This window comes from Gordionus sp. m RMFG-2023, chromosome 2 (assembly GCF_954871325.1).
Source record: "Gordionus sp. m RMFG-2023 chromosome 2, tfGorSpeb1-WG-v2, whole genome shotgun sequence".
Lineage (NCBI taxonomy): Eukaryota > Metazoa > Nematomorpha > Gordioida > Chordodea > Parachordodidae > Gordionus > Gordionus sp. m RMFG-2023.
In genome coordinates, this window is record NC_088776.1 from 54,708,102 (window position 1) to 54,735,470 (window position 27,369).

Here is a 27,369-nt window from a genome sequence, read left to right on the forward strand (position 1 = left end):
CTAACTCATTAATAAAAATGACCAAAGAAATACTATATAATAATATACAAACCCTTTTATTAATTAATAATATGGAAAAAAATAAATATATAAAAATATTTATAAAAACTTGCAAATATTATTATTTAAAAAAAGATAACTACCTAAAAAATAAGCGAATTCTAATTTTTTTTTCTGATTTTTAGCCCTTTCCAAATTTGAGGTAAGGCTCAGACCCCCCTTCCCTTTATTTACAAATTATTTAACTATATTTTAAAATACTTTTTCGATCTTATTACTGATATAAAGATTCAAGAAAAAAATTTATATAGTCAAAAATAATTTTCATATTTTTTATAGATATATAGAAGAAAGAGAAGCGAAAAGATATTTTCTTAATATTTTATATTCATTATTATTATATAAATTTGTATAAGTAGCCGTCGCTTATGCTTCATTAAAAGAATAGAGTCTGATTCACCATGTTTTAAGCCAAACTCTAAAAAAAGCTAAACCTATTTTTTAAGCGAAACCTATCATCTTAGCCTCGATCAGAGTTTAAACTTAAAAGATAATTCATTCTAGAATCTTGCCTCAAGAATTATTGAATTTTTTTCGACTATTATGATTTAGCCGATCTAAAACCACTATAGGCAAAAAATTGTCCAATTTTAACATAAATTTTTATATGTTTAAATACGAATTTGAAATTCAAATAGGTAGGTTATTAGTTGGTTAGAATAAATCAACGTTTAATATGAAAGAATTAATAAATTGTGATATTATTTAAACAGGATTTGGGAAAAAGTTTTTTAAACATTCATTAATTATACCAATTTATATAAAGAAAGAGATTTAATAAATATGAAAATGCATGATATGTTTTATACAATTAAAAATTTGTATTGTTTTAAGGATATAAGAAAATTTAAACAATGATATAAATATTTTGACATAACTTTGAAATAAGATTGTCTCTTTAAAAAATAAAATTTAAGTAATTTAACACATTTATATAAATCATATAAATTATACAGTTGCCAAATTGTAAACAATCAAATATTTTATATAAGGAATGAAATAGTCAAACATTATTAACATTTTTTTTAAAACTTGAAATTTTTCAAAGATTTTACTAAGGTATGCTATTTGTTATAATATATCTATAAAATTTTTATTAAATATATATAATAAAATAATTTTTAATAGATACCCTCTAGACATCTTATATAAATGAACCAGAAACGATTGTTTGCTATAACTTTGATCATGATGGCATTATTAAGTACTATGGTTAAAGCCCACATTGATCAAGAAAATCAGCCGGGAAAAGGAAAGCGACGTAGATATTATATTTCATCATATTTTTCAATCTAATGTTCAAATGTTTTTGTTAATTTTTTTTTGCTTAATTTATTATTTAAGGAAAAGCAAATTATTTTAAATTCATTGTAAAATTTTATTTTTTATTGGCTAAGGGAGACTGGGGATAGTCGAACTGATTATTTGCAAAATCGGCTATACCTCTTTTGTTCTTTATTATGAACAATATATGAATCGATACCTATTAATTTACATTATAAAAAGGCTTTATAAATATTTCTAAGAATTTGATCATATTTGATATTATATTTTTTTCAAAAAAGTTAAATTTTGCTCAACAGGCATCAATAGCATGCAGGGTTTCGAACCGAACCGAACCGAACCGCCAAACCGGAATGAACCGTTATAATTTTCTGAACCGTAACCGTAACCGAACCGTTATAAAGAAACTATAAAAAGAGCGAACCGAATCGTTATAAATATTTTAAACCGGTTCAAAACGGTTTTAAAAAATAATTAAATTTAAACATTATTAACCTAAATTTGAAATTTGAATTTTCCTTGGGGAAATTTTTAAACTCTTTATTTCTTTTCAAATTGAATTTTTTTTACATGTCAATTAATACCACCAGGTTTATTGTTTTTTCTTTTCACTTTAATAAATACTCAATACTCAATTTAATAGAGATTAGGCGAATTACCAGTTAATTAGATAAGAATCTTAAAATCAAACAAGACTATTCTTTAAATTGAGAGAGAGAGAATTATTTATTTATTTATTTATTTATTTATTTACATTTACACTTTAGTGGATAATTTCTTGAAATAATAACTACTTACTGATTAATCTTCTAAATCTTATAGTACCAAATAAAATTTAAACAGATGAAATTCAATTGGATAATTATAAAATGATAAAGTATCCATTAAAGTTTTAATTTAATTACAGTTGTTTTTGGAATTTTAAACAGCTTTTCTATTTCTTTTCTTCTTATTTTATATCTTATCTTTTTGCTTCTTTCTTTTCTCTATTAAATCAAATTATTTATTAAAATGGTATTAGTAAGCTCCATTCACTTATTTAGTTTCATCTGTGTACAAGGTTTGTTGTTAGTATCTTTGAGGAAAAAATCGGCATAATTATATGAAGGGTAGGCCTGCATATAATTCACGTTTTTGAAGGAGATCTTGTCAGATAAGATAAATAAAAAATTATACTGATTCTATTAAGAAATTTATTTATTCTATTTTTATAATAAAAGATTCTGATCTATTCATCATCATATAGCATATTAGTATCTATTAAATGGTTCGGGAAAAGTCAAATCCTGTGCGATCATATTTTAAATTAGATATTGTAAAAAATCAATCTACTTGTAAACTAGAAAACTGTGGTAAAGTTTTAACCGGGGACCATGCAGCAAATCTTGAACGACATATAGAAAGATTCCACGATAAGGAATTCAAATTATTAAAAAAAAAAGAAGATAATTTGACTATTAAAAAAACAATAACAAAAAATGCAAATAATCATAATACAATTCAAAATGCTTTTACCAAAACTAATACAATACAAATTAATATTAATAAAGACACTTTAATCCGCTCCTGCACTGAGTTAATCACAGTTCATGGGAGACCAATAAAATCAATTGATGACAAAGCATTTAGAAATATTATAGATCCGATAATTGTAGGATTGGGTGGTAATTTAACCATCAATTCTGAAAATATACGCAATAATATTAAAAAAATGGCATTTGATTTTTCGCAAAATTTAAAAAAAGAAATATACCAAAAACTTATATCGTTAAAATTAGATATTGCAACTCGATATGATAGGTCCATACTGGGGATCAATATTCAATTTATAGATAATGGAGAAATAAAATTAAGAACGTTATGCATGAAAGAGATAAAAGAAAGACATACATCAGAATATCTAAAAAAAATTATTCTAGATGTTCTAAACGAACATGAAATAAGAATTGATCAAATTTATACGATAACCACAGACAATGCAGCTAACATGATTAAATTAATCAAGCTGTTAATACATCATGATGAAGAAGATGATGAAGATGATATCCTTAATGATTATTTAGATAATGATAATTTAAATAACAATGATGATATAATTGTTAATGAAAATGAAGAACCTTTTTTTAATATTGAAAGTATTAATCTTGTACCTCATACGAGATCCATGTTAATGGGCATTAGATGTGCCTCCCACACATTTCAATTAGCAATTAATGATTGCATAAAAAATTCAAATGAAATTGTTATTATTAATAAAGCAAGAAACATTTGCAAAAAAATAAGAAATCAGACTACAATGTCTATTTTGTCCAAATTAAATTTAAAAAAGCCACTAATAGATTGTTGCACAAGATGGAATTCAATCTATTTAATGTTGGAAAGATTATTAGAGTTAAAAAACTTTTGCCAAGAAATATCGGCCCAAAGTAATGATCGTGAAAAATGTTTGTCAGAGAATGAATGGAAAATAATTAGTGATATATTAAAAGCTTTATATCCATCTTATATTTTGACAAAATATATACAAAGTGAACAAATGACCATGGGCGATTTTTATGCAGCATGGATCAAATGTATCATGCAAACTAGTAAAATAGACACTTCATTTGCCAAACTTTTAGTTTGTACAATCAAACCACGAGAGATTAATTTGAAAAATGAAGTTTTTTGCTCAGCTATATATCTCGACCCAAGATATAATGTATTTTGATCATTTGAAGAAAAAGATATCGCCAAAAAACATCTTTATAAAACTTGGAACTTAATCCAAAATTTAAATAATCAGAATATTGAAAATGTAGATACTATTCCTACGTGTTCACATTCGAAAGATAACTTAGATGATGATTTTGAAGATTTATTAATGTCGCATGAAAGCCTTAATAAGAATAGTTCTCAGGGCATAGAAAATTATAATAAATGTGTAGAAATAGAGTATATAATTCGGTCATTTGATAATATAGAGAGATTAGAAAAAGATGCAAATCTTTTGAATTATTGGGAAAATGTAAAGAATAGTATGCCAGAACTTTATAAGTTAGCTATGGTTGTGCTAGCAGTTCCAGCTACGCAGGTATCCGTAGAAAGAGCATTTTCTAGCCTTAAGTTTATACTCTCTGCGCAAAGAACTAAATTAAATCCTGAAATATTAGAAAATATTTTAGTTATCCGTTCCAATTCTCTTTTTAAAAATAAATAATATAAATTTATTATATTTATGTGTTATTTTATTCCTCATTGTATTTGCGCATGTTTGTGTTTATCTTATTTATGAAATAAAAAGAATTGATTTGTCTAATTTATATTTACTAAGTTTAATAAAAATATCTATTAGATTATCATTCATGGTTAAATTAAATAAGAAATTATAAAAAGATTTTTCTCTAAAATTAATATATACATGGTTAATGATTAATTTTTTTTTAAAATTAAATTTATAAAAACCGGAACAAACCGAAAAGAACCGTTATAAATTATAAACCGAACCGAACCGATATGATTATTTTTTTAAAAAACCGAAATGGAACAAAACCTTTATAAAATTTTAAACTAAAAACGGGAACGAACCGAACCGTTATACTAAACGGTTCGAAACCCTGATAGCATGGTAAGAAAACCATTTCAAATGGCTTTTTAAACCAATAGTTTGTAGGCTCTTTTATTTATTAATAATGATAAGTGTAGAATTGTTTTATTGTTATATTGTTGAAAATATCTTAAAACTTTTAATTATAAGCTAAATATTTATAAAAATTGCAACTTAATTTTGGATTTAGTAAGTATGTTGGACTACTATAAAATAAGGACCTTAAGGAGAGATTCTGATTTTTAATAAATCCTAAAATTACCAGCATTGAAATTTCCTTTCCAAGATTTTGGAATAACTTTTTCTTATTAACTGACTTATTCTTCATTATTATTGATTATTGTATAAAAATTATAAAATTATTAAGATTATATATTAGGAATAAGATAGATTATATATTAAAATTTGCCTTTTATTTGTCTAGTGGTTTTTGTTGATTTACAGTCTTCATATATCTTTATAGACTAATTTTATTATAATATAAATTCATCAAATTTTAGATGATTTAATGTAACATATTGACGATTTAATTTAAACACATGCATATATAATTATATTATTTCTTTTGTTGTACATTGGTAAAGATTATAATTATATATGCATGTGTTTAAATTAAATCGTCAATATGTTACATTAAATCATCACAACACTGTACTTCTTGATAATTAATAATATAAAATGGGACCATATGTAATTTTATTTGAGACCTGCGCTCTTCATTTACTAATCATGATTACAAAATAAATACTCATAAAACTGTCTCAAATTATAAAATAAGGTTAAAACTTTGTTAAAACATTTAATTCATATGTAAATGTTTATCTTAATAAAAATTAAAATTTTGTCATGAAAAAATCTTTTGAATTTGACTTCAAAATTTTATATATTAAAAAATTTTTAATAATGAATTATATCAAAAGATCTTTTGTCTATAGATACACACTAATAAAAGCTATATTAGGATAAAATTTAAACCTTCCTGATAATTTAAAAATAGGATTAAGAGGTGTACTAAGCCCCAAAGTTTACCTAACACCAGTCTTCCCTATAAATATATTTTATATAGGTCATATTAGGATTTTAATATGTATTATATAAAAAAATATTTATGTGAATGTGAATATATATGACATATTGAAATAAGGATTCAATGGGGAATCGTGAATTTCTCAATTTTAAATAGTAACTGAAAGTGATTTTCAAAATTTTCAAAATCTAGTTTATTAGAAATGTATGCTAACATGTAAGAGATACCCACAACATATATTTTAAAGTTAGACAATTATGTCTAACCTTTAAAATATTTTTAATTAATATTCATTTTCATATATAGATCTTCATATTATATTTTTAAAAAAATATACTAAAGTTACTGGCAAAAATTATGTGAAATTTATAGGTTTATTCTACACATGCTAGTATACAATTTCGGTAAAATCTGTGTTTTAAGATTTTGTAGCCTTTCATATAAAAATTGAGAAATTCTTAATCCACATGGTTTTATCATATCCCAAATACTACGGGCAATAAAAAACTTTTAACAACACTTATTTTGTATATTTTTTAGGGTATCAATTTGCATTTGATATATAGTTTTTAAAATCAAAAAATATTAAAGAATGCCCTGTTGTGAGATGCGATTCATATTGTCGTAGAGTCATGAAGGACAATGGATGCTATTACTGCGACTGCTCAAGGACGCCACAACAACATAACAATAAATTTTAATAAATTATTTAAGTATAAAATTTGTGCTAAAAAATATGTTTATACCATTTTTCCCATTCATTTGTTTTTTATTATAAATTTTAAAAGTACAATATGATTATTAAAAATAATTATTTGTGAAAATCCGAATTTAAGTAGCTATTAAATATATTATTTTATTTCTAAAAATTATGTTGGCGCTGAAATTATAAGTGACATTGCTAAAAAGTGATTATATTATTTCTAATAAATTTGACAAATTATCTTTACTGGCTTTTAATATATATAGAATCTTCTAACATAGGGGTATGGTGCAATTGCATCGTTGAAATTTCAAAATGGACTTCGGAAGGGGGGGGGGGTGACACTCTTTTGGTCAATTAAAAATTAATATACATCGTCAGTAGAGCAACTTCATTAATGAATCATATTATATTTAAGTCACTAGAGAGTGTGGCGCAGTATGCAATATCTAAAATTAACTAAATTATATTAGTAAGACAATGCAAAAGTCTAATTTTTCCATCTTGATTTACAATGATATTCATAATATCTTGAACTGATGCAGGGTTTTCTATGTGTTTATAAGAGCTAAAGGATTATAGGAAGAAATAAAAATTAGGGTAAGTTGTTTAACAGTGTGGGCATTCAGTACTTTAGGAACTAGAAAATACATATATTGTTAGTAGATCATTAATATTTCTAATTTCAATTTTTATCCAGTGACAGATTTCTTTACATTTATTGATAAATTTGTTTTAATAGCATAAATACTCATAGTTCTTAAAAATTAGTAATATTAACAAAATTAACTTGCTTAATAATATAGGATAATTGAAATCTGGCTAGCAGCAATGCAGAACAAATTAATTGAGATGACATATTACCCATATCTTTCTTTGAACTAAATGACAATATATTATTCGAAATTTAGTAAAACTGTAAATATGCCCAATAATTCTGGATTTAATTAAAGTAAACACAAAACAAAGCGTTATGTAGATTTAAAAATATTATCGGAGAAATGATGCTATAAAACAGCATCGGGGTTAGTCGAACCAATTTTTACAAAATTGGCTATAGCTCTTGTTGTTTTATAGATAATATAAAAAATATAATATGATTAGATACCTAAAACTATACTCTATAAAGGTTCCTTATAAAAAATCTTAAAAATATAATCATTTTTTTTAAATTTATTTATTGTAAAAGTGAAAATTTTGTTCAACAAGCCCCAATAGCGGGGTGAGGCAAACCACTTCAAGGGGCTTCCTAAACCATTGGTTTTTTTAGGCCATAATAAATTGAAATGCATTTTTATTTATTAATAATGATATGTATAGAATAATTTAATTGTTTTATTGTTCAAAATATCATAATACTTATAAATTGAAGCTAATTATATATATAAATTGAAACTTAATTTTGGCTAATTTAATAAACATTTTGGACATAAAATAATATGAATTTTAAGGAGAGATTAAAATTTATTAGCATAAATCCTAAATAACAATCATAAACAGCCATGAAATTGCCTTTTCAAGATTTTAAGATTTTTTTCATTATTAATTACCATAATTGACGTGTATGGTTTAGCAAACCCCGCTAGCTCTAAATTGACAAATCATGATTGAAATAATATCTAGATTTAATAAATACTGATAAAACTTACCTAAATTATAGAAGAATGTTTAAACTTTATAATAAAATTTAATTTACATATAAATGATTATACATTTTAATAAAAATTAAAATTCTGTCATGTAAAAATCTTTTGAAAATTTCATCAAAATTTTATTTCTTAAATAAAATTCTTAGTAATTAATTATTTTAAAATATATTTTGTCCAATGAAAACTCTATTCGGATAAAATTTTAACCTTCTGGTGTATTTAATTTTAAAATGAGATTAAGTGGTTTGCCAATCCCCGGGGTTTACCTAACCCCAGTCTCCTTATCGTCAAAATCAGCTACAAATACTGCTCACATTTTAAATGAGATAGCTAAATTTTGCGGAATAAAAAAACAAAAAACATCTAGCTTTAGCTATGAAAGCGAAAATTTCAGTGTTTATTGTTTTGCTCATAGTTTACAGTCAATTATTTTTATTGCATGGAAGTAATCTAATTTAACATTGGTTCAAAGTTAGAATGGTTAATATATTTTTCTAAATATCTGGTCGGTTATCCTATTGGTTATAGATGATTGATTTGTGGATCGGCACAGCCCTAATCCCTAATCTTAAATACATTTTAAATTATCACTTGATTAAAATAATTTATAAAGGACCTAGTGAAGTTATCTAAAAGAGAAAAATAAATTATGGTAATATTATCTGTACTTAGAATTTTACTGTCTTAGGCAAAACAATTTTTAGAGACCATATTCAAAATTTAGGTTGGTTAAGTTTATATCGATTTTTTTCCATAATATTAGTTAAACTCTAAGAAAACAAAAAGTCTCTTAAAATCATTATTAAGTTATGTTTATCTATGCAATGCTTTAACACATATGAATATAATTACAAAATACACTGTTAATTTAAATAAGGCGAGTTGTATATATTCACAACCATGTTGTATATCGATATCAAAAATTTTATAGCTAAATATTTTATCTTACTTAATATTCTTTTGCAAGGCATGATATAATATTGAGGTATTTAATCTTTTAAGTGGATTTAACAAAGAAAATATATTAAAGAAGAAGCAAAATGGTTCGACTAATATCTGAAGTGTAAAAGGGGTGTATTGGAGACCGGGGATATATTGTCCATAAAAAATTGAAATGCTATAAAAAAAATAGCTGAATTACATTTTTCAAAATGTTTAACCTTAGCTTTAGATCCTACTGTAGAAAAAATCTTAAGTTTTTTATTAATATAAAATTTATAAAGGAAAATTTAAAAATTAAGAAAAATATCAGGGGTGCATATTATTCTTTCGGTTGCTTGTCATATCGCTTCTTTCCTTTTTTGATTTTTTAAAAAATTTTTATATAAAAATGTTAAATCTAATGAATGAAAATAAATTGTCAAACCAGGTTAATTTATAATATATATCACCCTGAAGAACTTGTTGTCACTTAAAACTAGTGGCTTTTAATGTTCTTATAAATTTAGTAGAATATATTTTATTGAAAATAATCATTACTTAAAAATGGCTAATACGAACCCCGCCAAAACCTGCCCCATATCTTCACAATTAATTACAAATTAATTTGAAGATATTAAATTCATAAATATTATCACTATTTTTATACATGAATTTATGTCTTTTAGAATTGATATTTAGTCTGAATAACATTTATAAAATAATTTCTTAGTAAAAAAATGTAAAAAATTAAAAATTTACTTTTGATGTGTTAAAATTTAAAATTGCATTTAAAATGTTGGGTGAAATATTTTTAGACCTTCTAAAGCACCTTATTAAAATACATATTTGGCGTAAATTTCAAATCTAAATATTTATTAGTTTTTAAATAATTTGTGAAGAAATTACATGTACCGGGATAACACTATCCCCGACTGATAATAGTTTATTCGAGCAAAATCTTAGAAAAAAATGATAATTTTACTTGTGATCGTGTATATTTCTCTCTTTCATATAAAAATGTTTTCTAGTTTTCTTCCAATCGAATTAACAACATGATTAATTTTTTTTTTCTCAAAGTCATCATAAACCTAGCGGTGATTAAGAAATTTATAAAACAATTCTTTTTAAATCGATCCAAAAATTAATTTTTATATAAACCTTACTGCATTCTTAAATATTGCCGTTTGATCCATACAAGATTTACCGGTGCGATAAGAGTAACCCAAAAACATAACAATCTACAATTCTTTGGGTTTTAATATTTTTCTGAAAAATTACCAAATCGTCGTAATGTCGAAAATCAAAATTTCGACGCTTTTTGTAAAAATGTCTAAATCAAAATTTTCTGCAAAATCTTTTTTTTTACATGAGCCTCGAGATTCAGTCATAAGAAAGCAAAACTTTTCTACCAAACATATGCCAAACTCGTTTCTCAAATAATATTATTTAGCCAAAATTATGTTTTGTTCTCGATTTTTTTAAAAGCACCTAACCTTCTTGTTTTTGACAACTTTACTCTTAAATATTAAATTTTGGCCTAACGAGTTTCAGATTGGTTTCTATGAATAACTGTTGATGAAATCTTTTAAAAATTTCTATTATTGAATTTAGATTTTTGGATGTATAGCAGCTTTAGTTAATTGTTAGAAATAAATGCTACTTTTTTAACCAAATTTATTAATTAGCTATATATATTTACATGAAGAAAGAGATTTCATAAACATGATAATAAATGATGTGCCTTATATGATTGTTCAAGATTTCTAAAAAAAGAATGAATTGAATTAATAATAAGAAAAATATATTAAGGTAACCTTGAATAAACAGCATTTATTCAAAATTATTTTTCTTAATTAATTTTACACATTTATATAAAACATAGAATTTTACAGTTGCCAAATTGTAAACAATCAAATTTATATATATAAAGGAGTGAAATACATGCAAATACATTTACATTATACTTAAAACTTTTTAAAATTTTTACTTCATATAAATAAGGTATGCTATTGTTATAATATATCTATCTATATAATTTTTTTCCTATATGTATAATAAAGTAATTTTTCTTAGATACCTAATACACATCTAAATGAACTACAAAGGATTATTTGCTATTTCCTTAGTCATGATGGCATTATTAAGTGTTATGGTTGAAGCTGATATTGAGGCGCATCCTGCAGAACCTGAGGAGGGACAAGGAAGGCACGGATTTATTGAAAGAAGTAGCTTAATATTCAAATATTTTAATTTAATTTGTGTTTAAATGTTGGAAAAGTTTGGATTTGTAATTTTTTTTTCAAATTTAGGACATAGCTTGTTTTTTTTAGGAAAAGTAAATAATCTTAAATTCATCTTTAAAAAAATTTTAATATTTAGGGGAGACTGGGGCTAGTTGAATTTTCTAAATCCACTATAACTTTTTTGTTCTTTTAGATATTATAAAGAACACTATATGAATCGATAGCTATTAATATACTCTATAAAAGAGACTTTTAAATATTTTTAAATATAATCATATTTTTGAAATTTTCCTTTATTTAAAAGTGAAAATTTTTGCCCAACAAGCTCCAAGCGGTAAAGAAAACCATGAGGCTTTATAAATTATTGGTTTTTATAAGCTATAATGAATTGAAATGCTATATCATTTACTAATAATGATATGTATAAAATAATTTTATTATTTAAAATATCATGATACTTTTAAATTAAAGCCAATAATTTATAAAAATTTAAACTTAATATTGGTTATTTAATCTTTGAAAATATATAAAATATGGACATTAAGGAGAGATTACGATTTCTTAGCATAAATCCTAAATACCAATCGCCCAGGCATGAGATTTATTTCCAAGATTTTGAAATATTTTTTTTCATATTAATTGCCATAAGATAGGTTTTATATTTTTATCCAAAAAATGTGGTGTAAACATTACTTCAAAAAAGAAAAGCGTTACTCGTTATGTCTGATAAAAGAAGCGCATTCCGTTACCCGTTACTTCTAGTAGAAGGTAACGAATAGCATTTTCTTCAAAAATAACACCGTTAGGAAGGACCTTATTTTTTTGACATTACTTTACAGCACCACTAAAAAATAATATATAAACTAATGAAGAATAAATTTGTACCTTTTTAATTGAAAGACCATAAAATATTTTGTTGGCTTTAATTATTTATAGTTCCTTCTTCTTCATCTTTGAATACTTAATTATTTTGCCTAAGTGAGTCAGTTTCTTGATATCTCTTTTAATATTTATGAAATTTGATCTAGATATACCTAAAATTACATTGCTAAATAAAATGTTAGTTTAGCTCTAGATAATTATTAATATAAAATGTAGGGAACACCAATAAAACTTTCTAAATTTATTAAAGAGTGTTATAACTTTGCTATAAAATTCAATTTATTATTAAATAAAAAAAAATAAAAATAAAAAATAAATGATTATAACTTAATATTGAAATTATGTTAAGTAAATATCCTTTGAATTTGACATCAAGATTTTATTTCTCTTAAATAAATGAATAATTAATTATTTTAAAAGATTTTGTGTCCATAGATACATACTAATAAAAGCTATATTGGCATAAAATTTGAGCCTTCTAGTCTAGTTAATTGAAAAATGAGATTTAGAAGTTTTCCAAGCCTCTGGGTTTACCTAACCCCAGTCTCCACTATATATATATATATATATATATATAAATAAATTATATCGGTAATATTAGGGTTTTATATTATGTAAGATAGTAAATTTTTTATGTGAATGTGAATATGATGAATTCCTTATCAAATCAACAATAAAAAAGTCGATTTTCAACCCGACCCCCTCAGGATTTTTTATTGGTAGTTTACATTATAAGAAAAAAAAATTAAATTTTACTTCCTTACACTACACCGCTTACTCGCTTATATATGGACGTTTAAAGAGCGGAAAAATGGTATATTTTTGACAAAATTCACTTCATAAATTTTCACATATCTCAAGTACAAATTAGGTTAGAGCAACAATTTAAATTTTATTGTATATCTTCAAATAGATCTTTATTATGACATAAACAAATGTGATAGAAACTCGATTTATACAAAAAGTTAGAAGTACAAAACCGGAAATGGCCATAGAAAAAAAAAATTTTTTCAAATTGCTTAATATTTAAACAAAATTCTAGACTGGACTGAACGTTGACTAGGAGTTATGACCCTTTATGACAAAATTTAACAAAAATATGTATTATTATATTTACCAGGTCCAGTTGCAAATATATGCCATTCTGCATTTATCTCAACATAATTTTCATACTTGAGTTTTTTATTTTAATATTGATCAACTTATAACAACCAAATTTAATGTTTAATTATGCAGTCGTTCTTTTATTTTTGATTTACGCTAAAATAAAATATTTAAAATTATATTTCAAAGTAACTTCAAGAGAAAATTTCACCAAAGTGTCAAATAAACCACATTGACGCCCCCTCCCCATTAATCGGGATTCCAATACATTTATTTTTATATCCTATTAAAGATCTACTATTGAGCTATATAATAAAATTAAATAATTGTACTAACCTAATATAATTTTGAGATATTTGAAAATTAGAAGTGCATTTTATCAAAAATGTACCATTTTCCCGCAATTTAAACACCCATATCTTGGCTAGTAAGTGGGAAATAAAACTTCATTTTTTTCTTAGGCATAGTGTATACTACCAATAAAAAAAATCTTTAAAATTCTGAGAGAGTCGGGTTAAAACTTTGTTTATTTTGTGCGGGAATATAATTATTGTGAAATCGGATTTTAATATTTTGAAAATGGCTCACTAAAATATTTATAAATTGAGAACATTAATTTTTAGTTGGGTAAGAAAAAATTTTTAGCAATAAAAACACTTATGTTGTATATATTTGGTTTCAAGTTGGTGATATATATTCCTATAAATCAATAATATTATAGTGTGCCCTCGTGTGACATGCTCACTTTCCTGTAGCAAATATAGACGTAGAAACGGATGTTGTTATTGCCAATGCTGGGATGATTGGGACAAAAAATTTTGATAAATTATTTAAGTGTAAAATTTACGCAAAAACATGTTTATACCATTTTTCCTATTATTAATTTTCTATTATATATTACTTGAAAAAAAAAATTATATAAGAGCATTTTTTGTGAAATTCTGAATTTAAACTGCTATTAAATATATGATTTTATTTTAATAAAAATCAGTTGGCACTGAAAAAATATGAGACATTGCTAAAAAGTGATAACATAATTTTAAATAAACTTTATCATATTTGTACCTTAGAGTGATATATAATATAAACAAAATATTCTAACACGGGAACACAGTGTAATTATATCGTTGAAATTTTGAAAGGAACTTGGGTAAGAGTGACTCTTTAACTCAATAAAATATTAATAATATCATTAGAGCAACTTTATAATTAAATAATTTTATATTTTAGCTACTGGGAGGAGATCTGCAGTAAATACCTAAAATGAACTAATTGTCCTCAGAAAGATACTGTAATAGTCTAATTTTTCTTTCTTGATTCACCATGAAAGGGAGTCAGTGTATAATTCATAAAATCTTGAACTGCTTATATTTTTTTAAGAGCTAAAGAATTGGTTAAAGAATTTAAGATTATGATAAATTTGATTATCAAAGCGGGAATTCAATACTTTGGAACCAGAAAAGGCATATCTTGTTAATCGATCATATTTATTTCTAATTTCAAATTTTATTCAGTAAAACAAATTTTATTTTTTTGTTTTATAAATTTGTTGTAAATGTCATAAATACACATAGTTCATAGTAATTAGAATTTCCTTGCTTTGGAATACGGTATTAGAATCTGGCAAGCAACAATGCAGAAATTGTAAATCCAGATGATAAACTACCGTTATTTTTCTTTCAAACGATTGACAACAATCGCCTTCTATAAATCTTCCCTCTCTATTTGACAATAATTCTGGTTATTTAAAAGTAAGCAGAGAGAAAAGAATTATGTATATTTTGAAGTATTTCACATCGAGATATATTTTGAGGCATCAGCGGTAATAATTTAGAAAATGTGTACTAAGAGAGGAATATAGTTGAAGCAATTGTATAGGAAATTTAAAAATTTAAACAAAACCACTTTTCTTACTCATTATAATAATTTGACATTGACACTTTCCCTATTAAAGACATTCAGAAAGAAAGAAAGAAACTAGGACATTTTTTTAAAACTTCTTCATTTTTGGATAGCAATTTTAATTTTCAAAAAAAATAAAATAGTTTTAAAATTAATCGTTAGTGTACTATACAAAAATTTTATCGCCAATTTGAGGTTGGCCAATATTTTTAAAAAATATTATCAAAAATAACGATATCAACTTCATGCTTAAATAATTAGAGTTTAATTTCACAAACGATTTGAGTAAAGTTTTCTTAAACTAACTTTATCAATTTTGCTAAACGTATTCAATGTAACTCAATATTTAAGAACATGAAAAAATATAAGTGCGAACGAGATTATTTTCCACACTTTTAATATTTTATTCAGATAGTCATATCAAAAAATTGGAAAATAAAAGATTTCCTTCTAGATTTTAAAATTCCAGGATTACAATTATGCCATAAAATGTTTGAATATTTTCAATTTTCTTGTGCGTGTATACAAATATCCGAAAAGAAATTGAAATTGTTTTTATTATTCGTATTTTACAAATATTCGATTTAAGACGATTATTATTCTATAAAACTTATTTTGTAATTTTTATTAATAAAAATATAAATCAATAACAACTATTTTGAAAGTAAGCACTTTCGAGAGTGTGCTCAATTTTTCAGGTTTATATTTGACCATTCCTATTACAAAATTTGTGGTAGGTATTTAGTTCTGTTAAATGGCTCTATTTTTTTTTAAAAAATATATATTATTTTTGTCATAACTATTAAGCCTGAATATATTCATAAACGTAAGAAAAGGTATGGATGGTATCGAAATCTCGAGAGTTCATAATATTGTTTTGGCTAAAATCTTAATTTAAATATTCGTCCCTATTAGGCATTTAATAGTGATGTTAAGGTAACTAGTTACATTTTGGCTAAAAAATAACTGTAACTAGTTATAATTTTTAAAATGTAACTGCCAAAAGTAACTAGTTACTTTTAAAGATATATTTAAATAATTAATTTTATTTTAAATATGTTGTGATAAATTAATTTTAAATTAAATTTATGTGAAAATGTCTGATTGTTATAATTTCCCGTTCAAATTGATTTTCTTTTCTTAAATTGTTACATTGCTGCTAGGCTTCATATTTTTGTAAGCAAATTCAAGTAACAAATGTAGCACAATATATTTTTTTTCCGTCAAGTAACAAGCATTGGAACTTCATATCATACGTAATAAAAAAAATTTTTGCGATATTTTTATATATAAATAAATTGTATATTATTTTAAATAACTGATTAAACTTTGTTTATCCTTATTTTTTTTATATTAAATAAATGCATTCAATAAATAAATAATGCGCATATGAATGATGTATAAAGTAAGTAACTAGTTACTTTTGAAAATAACTGTAACTAATAACTAGTTACTTTTGTAAAAATGTAACTAGTAATTGTAACTAGTTATGTTTTTGCCAATGTAACTATTAACTGTAACTAGTTATGTTTCAAAAGTAACTTTTAACATCACTAGCATTTAAAAACGTATATTATTCACAGGTCAAATATGATTCGGTCAATAAATGTTTTTTTACTCTAATATTAACTTTATTTTGTATATAAATATAATATTATAATGAATCAATGTAATATTAAATTTCATAATATTTTTTTAATTAATTCCATAGTTAATGCTCCGCCCTCTATGGCAGTCTTGTTCCGATTCATATTCAATATTATTTTTCTTTAATATTTTTATCAATCGAAGTTATGATATAATTATGCTAATTTACATGTAAGTCTTCAATCGATTTTTGTTTTTCGTATAAATATTGCCCCAAACCGAACAATTTTTTTTTTTCTGAAGAAGTCGAACTAGGTAATTTTAGTAAAATATTAGCCACTTCTCTTAATGGGCGAGATGGGTAAAACGAATTCTACCAACCTGAGACCGAATTGCTTCTTATGGAAATTACCACTTTCCACTTATTATGGCTATTAAATATACCGCTCTTACTTCTGAAATCTATCTATCACTTGGTTATCACCCTTGTAAAATACTTAATTCTTCTATTATATCACATGCTTCATCAAATTCAGTCCTAGTAAAATGCCCCTTGATATTGGGAACCCAATAAATAAATATAGATCATTTTTCTCTTTTCAAACTTAACTTTAAATTTTTTTCTTCAGATGGAGAAAATAGAATCATGATTGTTATTATGTTTCCAAATTATGCATCTCGTTATGCCGTGTAATTAACCATAGTCGTATTGTTACATTATTTTTAAAATACAAATAAATTATTCATAATCGCAATATACAAAAAGTCGACTATATATATAACATATTTTTTGATAATATATAAAAAAATCCCACCCCCTTAAGTTCAACAATACACCCCCTGTATGTATGTTTTAAAAGAAAAAGTAGAATGAGACTTTAGAGTCAGAATCAGGTATAAATACTGCTTTCATTTTAAATGAGATGGCTAAATAGAATAAAAAATTCAAAGTGTCTTGTTTTGCCCATAGTTTATAGGTAATTGTTTTTTTTTGCATGGAAGTAATCTATTTTATTATGACATTTTCAGAGTTAGAATAATAAATATATTTTAATCTAAATATCGTTTCGGTTATCATATCTGTTATGTTTCGAATATCAAAAATAACAAATCGGTAATTAATTGGCGGAGCGGCACAACTCTTTTCTTAAGTACATATTAAATTACCACTCCAAATGAAGTTTAGAAAAAATAAGAATAAAGGATAGTACTATTTGCCTTACTTAGACTTTTACGGTCTTAGGGAAAACCATTTTGCTTTACCCCCCCCTATTATAAATTTAGGTTGGTTGAGTTTTTATGGATATTTTCCCCAAATTTTAGCTAATTAAAAAAATTGAAAATAAAATGGTCTCTTAATTATCATTGAATGTTTATCACGCAATGCTTTAGCAAATATCCAATAATTACAAAATAAACTGGACTCGTATCATGTGTTCACAACCTAGTTGTATAACGATATTAAAAAATTTTTAGCTGAAAATTTTATCTTTCTTGAGATTCTGTTTGCAATGCATATTATAATATCTAAGTATTTAATCATTTAAGTAGGTTTATCAAACCCAATAAATTAAAAAGAACCCAAAATTGGTTTGTAAAATATCTGGAGTGTATTTTTAGATTTTTAAAAATTTCTTTTATATATAAATGTTAATTCTATTAAATAAAAATGTTAATTCTATTAAATAAAAATGAATTGTCATATATATTAAATTTAGATTTTAGAAAACAGCTAACTTAATAGTGTCCGACCGAGTTGTTAAGGAGCGGCGCTCCTGGAACGCCGCTACAAATTTTCAAAAGCACCTGGAGCGCAGCTCCTTTTTAAAATTGAGAAGGGGGAGATAGCTCTTTTAGGGCTGGAGTGGAGGAGCGCCGCTCCATCGTTCCTTTAAATTGAATGTATAAATTAAATTATTTTTTAAATATTAATAATATTTTTTAATTAAATTCAATAAAAATGAAATTTTATTTTATTTAAATTTATCCATTATTAATTGTTTAGCCGAGTTTTATATTGGTTTTTCATCTAATCATTTTAAATATTAAACATCAAATTTTCCTTTTTATATTGAAAATTTTTTGGAAAATCTTGTAAGTCATATTAATATTCATTTTATAGATATAATAAAAAATAGTTTTAGATATTATGATTTAGAGATCATAGATGAAGAAATCGAATTTCCATTTATACAAAAAATATTTTAAACTTTCAAAGCAGCTTCAATCTAAAAAAGCATCTAAGAGTAAAAAATCTTTCTTTTATTTACAAATTGATTTGGAAAATATTTTTTGGATTCCATGAAATTTATCATCCAGGAAGATAATATATTGGACAAATATTTTTTAAATAATGATACCAAAATTACTATTTTTGATAAATTCCCTGAATTAAAAAATATCTTTATAAAATACAATACCCCGCTTCCCTCTAGTGCTCCTATGGAGCGCCTATTTAGTTTTGCAAAAGAGGTCTTAGGGGAGAGGTGTGGATATTTGTTAGTTTCTAATTTAGAAAATTTATTACTTTTAAAAGCTAATAAAAGGTTATAAATATTTTGATAGATTATTTAATATAAATAAAGCATTTTGATAAAATAAAATATGATTTTGTGTCCTATACTTTCTAAAAAAAATCAAAGGAACGGTTTTGGAGTGGCACTCCATTATTTGGAGCGGGAGCTAGCAACTTTTATAAATGTAGTAGCGGGAGCGGGAGCTAGCTCCTTTTAGGAAAGTAGGGAAGTGGGAGCTAGCTACTTTTAAAAAGGAGTGTTAACAACTCTAGTGTCCAAGCTTATGTGCCATCTGTTAGCAAAAACTTTAGGAAATATTAAGTTAGACAATATTAAAAATAGACTCAAATCGAGCGTTTAACCACACTATCTTAAACTAACTTTAACAATTTTGCTCAACGAATTCAATAACTCAATCTTTAATAACATAGAAAATATAAATGTCAATTGCCTCATTTTAAAAAAAAATTTTAGATAGTGATATTAAAAATAGAATTAATTAAATTTCGTAACTTACAAATAAGGAGAAATAAGCTTTTTATAAAGAAATAAATTGTGGTCTAAATCATTTTTTCGAATTTATGAAGTTTATTAATTTTTTAAAGTTAGAGAAATTAATAAAATTTAATAAATTTTAGCTTAAAGTTTATAAAGTTGCCAAGTATATACGAAAAAAAGTGTAGAAGCAACTATTTTTATATTTTTCAAATTATAATAAGAGACGTGCAGTTATTGTTAATCATAATGGGAACTCCAGATTTGTTAATAAAATATTTAATTCACAACATTTTTCCACTAACTCAATTTTAATTCACAAAAAAAAAATAGTAATTTAATTAATCGTTAAAGTAGAAATTATACCATCGCCAAATTTCTTATCTTAAACGATAAAAAGAAGAAATAAGCTCTATAAAGTAAAAATAAAATCCCAATTTTACAAAAGTTTTTTAAAGTTAGCGAAATTTACAAAATTTAATAAATTTAATCTTAAAGATTATAAAGTTGCGAAATGTTTACAAAAAAAATGAGTATAAGCAATATTAATTGATATTTTTGTGTTGTTTAACGGTTCGATTTGAGCCGATTTTTAAAAAACGGCTAACTCAATATTTTAGCCAGAAAAATTTTGTGTAAGCCTGAAAATTTTGTTAATAGATGTTCAAACCTTTGTGCCACCTATGAGCAAAATCTTAAGGTTTGCGTAATAATTTCCCTAATAAAAAACTGAGTTAGCCGTTTTTTAAAATCGGCTCAAAATGAGCCGTTTAAACAACATTAGTTTAATTAATTAAAATGGAGATTTTAAAATTTTAAAATTTTGAGGATATTTAAAAATATTTTAAGTTATAGCCTTAGGCTCGGGAATTTTTTGAAGGGAAAATAAGAGATTTCCTCTAGATTTAAATGTTTCAGGGTTAAAATTATGCAATAAATTGTTTGAACATTTTCAATTATATTTCGAGTGTATACTAAATATACTATTTGATAAAAAAAAAACGTATTTTAGGCTTATTCTTTTTAAAACGATTATTAATAGATAAAACTGAATGTGAAATTCTTATCCATTATAAAATAAATAAATAACTGAATATAATGTAATTGAAAGTGGGCACTTTCGAGATGTGCACAGTATTTCAGGTTGTATTCCATCAATCCCATTACTAAATTTATGGTAGGAATTTATTGTGGCTAAACGTCTCGATATTTTTTGAAAGCGGATAACACAATTTATTTTAGCCAAAAATATTAGACCTGAAAATTTTGATCATAGATGGAAGTAAGTGTTTGAACTTCACCAAATCTCGATAAAATGTTAATTAAAAATCGGTCAAATCGAGCCTTTACTCTTGCGACTTTAAAAAGCATATAAGAAGGAATGTATTTTTTATTAATATTCATACAATTATCGTAGTCGCGCTAATAATTTACCTTATACCAGCATCATTTGATTATTTTTTTGCATGGATGTAATCTCTTAATTATGACATTAGTTCAAAATTATAATGGTAAATAAATTTTAATCTAAATATCGGATTGGTTATCGGATTGGTTATCGGATTGGTTATCGTATGGGTTTTGTACGATTATAAAATTATCAAATCGTGATTAATTTGTAGATTGGCAGAGCCTCAATCCCTAATCTTAAATATATTTAAATCGTTTAATGAAAATAATTCATAGAGAACCAAGTGATTTTTAAAAAAAAGAAAGAATATGATAGTATTATCAACACTAATTAGACTTTTACGATCGTAGACAAAACCATTTTTGGCTTATTAAAAATTTAGGTTTGTTATATATTTTTTCCAGTTTTGTAATTAAGCTTAAAAAAGAAAATCTCTTAAAATCATTATTGAGTTATGTTAATCGCGCAAATACTATATAATTTAAATGACACGAGTTATATATTCACTACAAAATTGTATTATGATATTATTTAGATTTTACAAGTAGATATTTTAATATAGTACATTTCGTTTGCAAAGCATGATATAATATCGAAGCTTTCTAATCGTTTTGATGGGTTTAACAATAAATATAAAATTTGAATGGGGAGAAAGCGAGAAAAAGGATTTTGGGGGCGTAGCCCTTCAATTTTTTTTTACCCCCCTCCCTCTATGGATAAATTCTGACTGCTCTACTGTCTGTAGGATGAACTATCGGCACACTTAATAAATGTTAAAAATATAATTATATCCTTATCGATATATTGTCGAAGCCCATCATATTCATTTAATTTTGAATCTTTTGAAAATTCTTTTTATTTGCTTTTCAAGCGCAACTAGGTTCATAGGTGAAATTCTTATTTGAATAATTTATATATTTGAAAGAATTTATAATTAATAATTTCATTAAAATCAGGTTTAGGTAATTTATTCTCTTTGCAAATCTACCTATTAGACGGGACTTTATGATGCTTTCTGAAAAAATTATAATCTATGTAAGAAAATCTCGAGGCCTTAATATTGTTTTGGCTAAAATCTTAATTTAAAATTCGTTATCGAGCCATTTAACAATATTAATTCACAAAAAATAAATTTAAAAATTTCTTCAAATTCCTAATTATTTCTTGTTTATTATATATATGTGTAAATGAATTAAATTTTATATTATTCTATATATTTAAAACTTTATAATATTTTAAAAATTAATAAACCTAAAAATTATAATTTGAAAATATACGATTATGGTTTATTTTTAGCATGACATGAATATGATAACTATATATTGTAGTAATATTATATATTTTGTCTGCTTCTTGTCTAAAATAGAATATTAGAAGTCGGTCCTGAGAGGAATTGCTTTCTAGAATGGGTTATAGTTGTAGGGATTTAGTTCATTTAAATATAAAGAAGATTTTTTTATTTTATCAATTGAGTATAAAAATAAAATCTGTTACTATCTAACAATAATTTTCTCATGAGCTTTATATATCTTTTTTTATAAAATGTAAATCAATTACGGTCATAAAACATAGCTGCAATATTAACAAAAAGTTATATAAATTGAGTAATAATAAATATAGTACATATTATGTAACAGTTTAGAGCTATAAATCAAATATTAACATAATGGAAATTTTATAAATTAACTTTATTTTTGTTAATAATATAATAAAATAAATTGATTCAATATATATATACTAAAAAGACCTATATGAGATTATCATTTAACATTTTTATTAGTGCTTATTTCTAAAATACTATACGTAAAATAATAAACCTTTTGTATCATCACTTTTTCATTTTGGTATATTTTACATTTGATTATTTGTTTTACTATATAAGCCTTATAGTTGTACTAAGCTAATCCCTATCTTAAATTACAACATATATTATATTTGTAAAAAATAATTAGATATGAATAAAAATACACAATTCAATTCATATAGGTTTTTGAATGCCTAATAGTGACGAATTTTTATATTAAGATTTTAAATGCAACCCTCAGGATTTCGTTAATAAACATCCATACATTCTTCCATCTATGAACATCTAGGCGTAATAATTTGTGAAAAATAATATTATGTAAGCCGTTTTCGAAAAAATAGAACTCTTAACAACATCAAGTACCTTTTACAAATTTGGTAACAGGATTGGTCAAATAAAAATAAAGCCTTATAAATTTAGCACCCCTCGAAAGTGTCTACTTTGAAAAAAATTTTTATCAAAAATTATAAAATAAGTTTTATGGAGTTATAATCTTTTTAAATCGAATATTCATAAAATAGGAATAATAACAATTTAACAATTTCAATTTCTTTTCGGATATTTGTATACACGTACAAGAAAATTGAAAATATTCAAACATTTTATCACTTAATTGTAATCCTGGAATTTTTAAATTAAGAATGAAATCTTATATTTTACATGAAATAAAATATATTTTAAAAAATTTCAAAATTTGTAAAATTTATGAAACATGTCCAATCTTCCATTAGAATTATTTTTAAAAGTTTAGTTAATTTTGAAACGTATAATTCTTACAGTATTATTTTTATTTTATTTTTTTCTCTCTTTAGCTTTCACCTTTTCTGGTGGTAAGCTCCTTCAACATCTCTCTCCACTTTATGTTATTCATACAATCTCTTTTCTAATTTATACTTCTTTATATTGGCTCTAACTTTATGGCCTCATTGAAGTTTTGGTTTTATATTCATTTAAAACTTTTTATTTTGAATAATATAACACTTTATTATAGAAAAATATACTAACTAATAACCCGTCAAGAATGACGGGGTTGAGTGTATATGGTACTAAATATACTTTATTAATATATTTTATAAAAATATTAAAATTTAGAGAAAAAGAGGTAAATTTGTGAATCACACCTTATAAGATATTCTTAATTTAAAGTATGATGACCCGTCTTTCTAGATAGGCAAAATGAAAAATATATAACTAAGAGTAGTACTAGTGCTCCCGTTAGTATTGCTGATCAAAAATGACTGGGAATGAGAATAATTTTCTCCTTACTCTTATGATAGTTGTTACCTGTTATTTGAAAATAATATACAATTTTTATTCTTTATAACCCCCTCCTACCCCCCTTCTGGCCAAGTCTAATTAAAACTAAGTGTAAATGCTATGTTTTAGTTCAAAAAATATTAGAGCTTTTACTTGATATACATATCAATGTTATTGTTAAAATATTACTGATCACCTATGCCTAATATTTAATATTGAGAAAATTACCAAGCAAGGTCCAAGGCTGTAATAATTTTGAAAAAATTTCCCCAACCCCAACCAAGGATCATATAAATTTTGATAGTTTAGAACTGAAAATAAGCCTTGTTTTTTGATCAGGCCGACAGGCCTACAAAAAAATTGTTTTAGGTCAATGTCTGATCCATAGTTAATAAAAAAATTCCCAAGCGTCCAAACTAATAATAATTTGAAAAATTTTCCCCAAGGCCAGCCCATGTTTTTTTCTAAAAATTTCGCAACTTTATAAATTTTAAGCCAAGATTTATTAAATTCTCTAACTTTAAAAAATTAATAAACTTTTTTATATTCGAAAAAATGATTTAAACCACTTTTATAAATAGCTTATTCTCTTTTATCGAAGATTCGAAATTTAATGTTGTAGTCGAAGAAATATATATCGATTTTTTTTGTATGTTTGTATGTTAAAAGAAAGAAAAAAAACATATTATTGATTTTTGAGATGATATATTTTTATTTTCGCTCGCGATTTTCATTATAGTTTTTCATGTTTTTTTCCTCGATTTGGTGAATTTAGAAAAATTATAAACGATATATTTTAGTTTTTTGAATTTAGAAAAGCATAATATATATTTGTATTGAAATTAATAAAAGAAAAAAATAAAATAAAATAATTGGAAATAAAAATTTGTCTTGAACTTTGAAATAAAGATTTGTCTTAACCTTTGAGGATAAATTTGTCTTAAACATTTTTAGTGTCTTAAACATTTTAGGATCACTACATTTGGTGCCGTTCATATTTAAAGATACCTGGCGGAACACCATTGACTACCATTGTATAGATTAAAGGCCGAAAATTATTTAAAAAGTATTTTAAAAAAAAAATTCGAAAAAAAAGTATATTCTGGAATCTATGGAAACTTACTACATCAAAACAAATAGGACAATGCTGCAAATTAATTCGTTCGATATGTCCAATCCACTCGCCGATAAATGGCACAATGCATGGATCGAGCAACAAACTGGAGAAGATGCTCCGCCGACAACCTCGAATGGTCCTACGTCCTCGCAGGGTAGAGCCCCTTTACAAGCGAATTTTGCGACAGGTCCGGCAGCTATCCAATCAAGGCAAGTAGGAATGAGGGGGCTCAACTTAAATTGCTTCAATTGTGGGGGAAGAGGACACAAGGCCCGGGAGTGTGCGAGTGGAGCGAGTAATTCGTATACGTTCAACCAAGGGGTCAATCGTTGGGCTGGGGCCAACCTCGGAGAGTGTTCGACGAAGCAAGATTATTAGCGAGGGAAGCGGAAGAATTCGCTGAACGACATGTGCTATTCAAATTCCGCCGGGCAGCAGAGATTGAAAGAATGACATGTGGGACAATGCAAGATTTGGGAAGGAAAGAAATTCAAAATGGAGGAGAAAATTCGAAATTTATGGTTTAAAAAAATGTTAAATCTAATGTTAATGGAGCTGAGGTAGAAATGAGTGACTCCCTGGAGGATTTAATCATTAACGCGGCGCCATGATTTTTTTTGTCTAAGTGTTGTAAAATATTTTTTTGGTATATAATAGATAAATTTTAGTGTAAAATATTTTTTTGGTATATAATAGATAAATTTTAGAAAATTTAGTTTTTGTTGTATTGCAATTATTTTTTTAGCATGTACCTTGGAGTTTATCCTTAGAAGGGGGTACATGTTGTAGTCGAAGAAATATATATCGATTTTTTTTGTATGTTTGTATGTTAAAAGATAGAAAAAAAAACATATTATTGATTTTTGAGATGATAATTTTTATTTTCGCTCGCGATTTTCATTATAGTTTTTCATGTTTTTTTCCGCGATTTGGTGAATTTAGAAAAATTATAAACGATATATTTTAGTTTTTTGAATTTAGAAAAGCATAATATATATTTGTATTGAAATTAATAAAAGAAAAAAATAAAATAATTGGTAATAAAAATTTGTCTTGAACTTTGAAATAAAGATTTGTCTTAACCTTTGAGGATAAATTTGTCTTAAACATTTTTAGTGTCTTAAACATTTTAGGATCACTACAATTATATCTTTGATATATAAAATTTGGCAACTAATCTCATTCTCACTTATATTTCTTCACGTTCTTAAATATTGAGTTATATTGAATACGTTGAGCCAAATTGTTAAATATAGTTTAAGAAAACTTTGATCATTTGGAAATGTAATAAGTATTTAGTTGATAGCGTATTTTTTGAAAGTATTTTTTTTAAAAATATTGGCCAACCTAAAATTGGCAATGAAATCTTCGTATAATTTATACTATAAAAATTAATTCTAAAACTAAATTTTTTTTAAAATTACCTTCGTAAAATGAAAAACTTGGGCATTTTTAAAAAAATATCCTAGTTTGCTTCCTCCTTTAAATGTCTTTAATAGGGAAAGTATTAAATTAACTATAGTGAGTAAGAAGAGAAGATTGTTTAAAATTTTAAATTTCCGTTACAATTGCTTCAAGTATATTCCTTTTATAGTACAAACTTCCTAAATTATTACCGCTGATGCCTCAAAATATCTCTCGATGTGAAATACTTCAAAATATACATAATGCTTTGCTCTGTTTACTTTCAAAAAACATGAATTATTGGGCAAATAGAGAGGGAAGTTTTATCGATTTACAGTTTGAATTAGATCAATAGTCCTTGTTGTCAATCAGTTGAAAGAAAGATATCGGTAATTTATCATCTAGTTTGACTTGTTC

At 24.8% G+C, this 27,369-nt stretch overlaps 2 long non-coding RNA genes across 4 annotated transcripts; both read left to right on the forward strand.

Annotated features, from left to right (window-relative positions):
- Positions 1 to 959: 959 nt before the first annotated feature.
- Positions 960 to 6,902, forward strand: LOC135925478 (uncharacterized). Of its 2 annotated transcripts, XR_010571651.1 has the most exons (4): positions 960 to 976; positions 1,017 to 1,119; positions 1,189 to 1,321; positions 6,549 to 6,902. It is a non-coding gene; the product is annotated as an uncharacterized LOC135925478 (long non-coding RNA). The 2 variants fall into 2 exon arrangements; XR_010571650.1 differs by lacking the exon at positions 960 to 976 and having other exon boundaries at positions 1,002 to 1,119.
- Positions 6,903 to 11,091: 4,189 nt separating this feature from the next.
- LOC135923540 (uncharacterized) lies at positions 11,092 to 14,465 on the forward strand. 2 transcript variants are annotated; one of them, XR_010571244.1, is made up of 3 exons: positions 11,092 to 11,231; positions 11,291 to 11,455; positions 14,181 to 14,465. It is a non-coding gene; the product is annotated as an uncharacterized LOC135923540 (long non-coding RNA). The 2 variants fall into 2 exon arrangements; XR_010571245.1 differs by having other exon boundaries at positions 11,304 to 11,455.
- The last annotated feature ends 12,904 nt before the right edge of the window (positions 14,466 to 27,369 follow it).